The 3448-nt window shown below is 31.9% G+C and overlaps 1 protein-coding gene across 2 annotated transcripts in view; it reads left to right on the top strand.

Moving 5' to 3' along the window:
- LOC113817702 (uncharacterized) overlaps positions 1-2254 on the top strand; it is an 11939-nt gene extending 9685 nt beyond the window's left edge. For both annotated transcript variants that reach the window (XM_027369778.2, XM_027369779.2), the window contains one exon: positions 1-2254. This exon is cut by the window's left edge and continues 1073 nt beyond it. The gene's annotated coding sequence lies outside the window, so the exon portion shown is untranslated.
- Positions 2255-3448: the final 1194 nt, after the last annotated feature.

Below are 3448 nucleotides of genomic sequence, written 5' to 3'. Positions count from 1 at the left end.
GTTAGTTATGATTATGCATCCAATTAGTTGGCTTCGTAATAAGAGCCAGAGGCAATAGAAGCAGCAATAAAATTTTGTCTTCTTTTGCTTGTTTGAAAAATTAGGAGTTGCTCAGAGGCCATAATTTTCTCAGTGTACCTAAAATATTCACTACATGTGATAAAGTCATTGTCTCTTAGTTATACAGAAGCATAGAAACTCATCTATGTAATACAGCATGAATCTTATATGAGGGCATGCATGTCCGAGGTAATTCTCAGACAAATTACCTGAAAATGTTTAATGTCAGTTTAAAAGTTCATCTTTTACAAAAGCATCACCTTATTCATGTTAGTCATGATTGTAGAGTATTAATGTGAACATATTGATGCTGATGTTATAGTTTAAACTAAAAACATACAATAAACTCATTTTTGGACAACTGATCTGAAACAATGAATGCATATACCTTCATATTAGCAATACATAATTTCCTGCTGCCAGTTTAAAAGTGATAATGATTTCCTTATGCACAGTCTTAATTCTTCAGAATTTTATACAGTTCGCAATGTGTATGGAAATATTTTTTCTTATATACAAGTAATAAGATGGTAATGCTCTCCTTTACCCTTGTCATTAAAAACACACTCACTGTAATCTTGAAGCAGGTATGTCCCTCTTCAGGCTTCTGCTTAGGATGGAAACATATAATCTGTAAAAAACATAGATAAATGATAAAGTAAACGTTTAATACTGTCATTGAATCAACAGTCTGCGGTCCTAAGCAGAAGTATATGCTCAAAGATTACAAATATGCAATAGTTTCTGCATGTGTCATAGTTGGATGTATTATTTTAAATATTCTGAAGCATATTCTGCGTCATAAATACAGTTTGTGTTTTTGTGGACGTGTAAAAAGCCTTTGAGATATACACATGAACATAAATTGCACATGGCTGTTAGGTTACTTGGAGTGAATGGTAATTTTGTCCACAATTTCTGATCACATACGAGGGATAAAAAAAGATAGTGCCATAAAGTGATGAATAATATATAGTTGGAAGTGAGTGTTTTAAGGCATAACTTTTTACTTTTTATGGCATTGGTCTTGCACAGATATTTCCATTGGTCATTAATTGTCTCAACTGCCACCCAACAATTTTATCAATCTGGGTCAGTTTCATACTGCGTATATAATTTTCTTTTGTATCTAGCCATCACTCACTGTTGCAGTCCAATAGCACAGCCAGCAGTCACAGAATACTAGAAAGTGAATGGTATTGATTGTTGAATATATTTCTTTCTTGTCTGTGATAGTGAAACTGACTTAGCAAACTCATAGAAGAAATGATACACTTTCCACCAAATATAATAAAGGTATTTATGGGTCTCTTGTAAGCTCTGTTTCTCATATTATAGCAAAATTGTTTACATTTACTTTCTTCCTGTATGTCTTGTCATGTTTCTTTCTTTCCATCTTTCTCGGTCATCCAGCAGACCCTTTTCTCTTTCCGTAAAATACCAGATTTCCAAACATACTCTGATTTTGCTTTTTACAGCATTTTCTATTCGTAAAGGATTGTCATACTAAAATTTCAAGCTTCCTGTATGAAAGATGTGAGCCAGAAGACAAATTTAGAGAGAAAAAAATGGGAAAAAGAGAAGACACAAGAAATATGCAATTATTTTTTTCTATTTAGTATGATTTAAGTTGATTTTGCATTTGTTAAAACAACATTGTTTATATATATTCATAGAAATTGTATTAAGCATAACCCAGCGTGAAATCAAAGTCATGGGCATAGCTTCCACAGTGTGTAGTTTCAGAAGACTGCAGCATTTCATTCATCTTGTTTTCTTTTAGTCATATAAAGCATGTTACCAATTTCTTACTGAAATCTCTTTGCAGTATAGTAAGAAAATTATTTTATGTGTTACCCAAGTTCCTGAGTCATGGATATAGATCCTTTGCATCACATCATGTAACTAAATAAAGAGATACCTGTATTAATACTGGTAATTTTATTATGTATTCGAATATGGACATTGTTCAGTAAGATAAATTCAACTGATTCGAAGTCTGAGGTACAAGGCAGTTGTATAGTACGCTCGGCTATTGTTTGTTTGTATTCGTAGATTAATTAATGGCAATAAAATAACCATGATTTTTTTATTTGACTTTCAGCAAAAAGTATATGAAATCTTTTTTACCAGTGATATTTGTGATATATAATTCAACTGATGTGATTAAATGCTAAAAAGTAGCAAAAGCAAATATTTGGTTTTCTTTATACTGTTTCATTTTAAAAATTCAAATATGTATATGTACATAAGTATATCAATATATTTATGTGTATATGTATATATATATATATATATATATATATATATATATATATATATATATATATATATATACATATATATACATATATATACATATATATATTTATATATTTATATATTTATATATTTATATATATATATATATATATATATATATATATATATATATATATATATATATATATATTACACACACGCACATACACGCACACGCACATACACACACGCACTTACACACACGCACTTACACACACACGCACTCACACACACACACACTTACACACACATGCACTTACACACACACACACACGCACATGGACACACACACGCACGCACACACACACATACATACACACAAATATAAACACACATAAACGCACATGTGAGGAATTCATGATGAACAGATTGCAACAGGAACAACGAAGGGAAGGGCAAGAAAACACAAGAATATGCCTATTCGTGTGTGTGTTTTCCTGCCCTTCCCTTCGTTGTTCCTGTTGCAATAAACACACATGCACAAACACATAAACACATATACACATATAAAATGTTCGTGTTGATTTTTGCCATTTGGCAGAAGTCTCAGTAAAGATGTAGATGCAAGGCAATGCAAAATTATATCTTTGATCTTTAACTCCCAAAGGGCATGCATCTATATACAGGCATGCTCAGATTAAGACACAAGGTAACAACAATCCCACAGAATACCAGAAAATGATTGTGAAATTTTGAAGTCTCAAGACGAAGATTTTGGTGCATAGATTTCCTAAATGAAAGTAAACCTCTGTGTGAATTGAGGAAGCGATTGTGTAGTAGACAGATGTGCCATTTCTGCATTGGAGAAAACTGTAGCACTTTTACCACTGATGGCTGTGAAGGGCATTGTACTTTTTCCCCCCACATTTTCCTACAGTATTCTATTTTCATAGTTCTTAGTTCAGTTTTGTAATAACTATTTTTATTTCATTCATGTGGAATTTATCAGTAGTGCACCTTTCACTGTATAAGATGTAAAGATTTTTAAGATATTTTACTAGAGTTTGTCTTTGAATTCCCCCATGATAAGAACCCCGTGACACTTTCCTTTGGTGATGTCTTAGTAGACCTGTATTTCAGTAAAAGC

The sequence above is a fragment of the Penaeus vannamei genome, chromosome 31 (assembly GCF_042767895.1).
Source record: "Penaeus vannamei isolate JL-2024 chromosome 31, ASM4276789v1, whole genome shotgun sequence".
In the NCBI taxonomy this organism is placed as follows: domain Eukaryota; kingdom Metazoa; phylum Arthropoda; class Malacostraca; order Decapoda; family Penaeidae; genus Penaeus; species Penaeus vannamei.
The sequence above is the reverse complement of the archived record's forward strand: the minus strand, read 5'-3'. Positions and strand labels throughout refer to the sequence as shown.